Source organism: Terrapene carolina, unplaced genomic scaffold (assembly GCF_002925995.2).
Source record: "Terrapene carolina triunguis isolate 2854851 unplaced genomic scaffold, T_m_triunguis-2.0 Scaffold31926, whole genome shotgun sequence".
Lineage (NCBI taxonomy): Eukaryota > Metazoa > Chordata > Testudines > Emydidae > Terrapene > Terrapene triunguis.
The window spans coordinates 3,383-3,630 of record NW_020696277.1 but is presented as its reverse complement, the minus strand read 5'-3'; positions in this window follow the sequence as shown (position 1 = coordinate 3,630).

Genomic DNA, 248 nt, shown 5'->3' with positions numbered 1-248 from the left:
GTGACCTCTGACCCCATCAGCGCCAAACCGCCAGTGACCCCAGCGACCTCTGACCCCGGGGCCAACGAGAACCAGCTGCCCTAGGTGTTGGTTCCTTGACCTGTGACCCGAGGCCCTAGGCGCGCCAACCTTCCCAACCAATGACCTGCAAGTAATTGTCTTGACCTTTGACCCTGCTTATTTGCCAGCAGCAGGTCCAATTACAGCTTATTTGATGACATGCGTTGACTGATGTGGGCCGGGGGGGC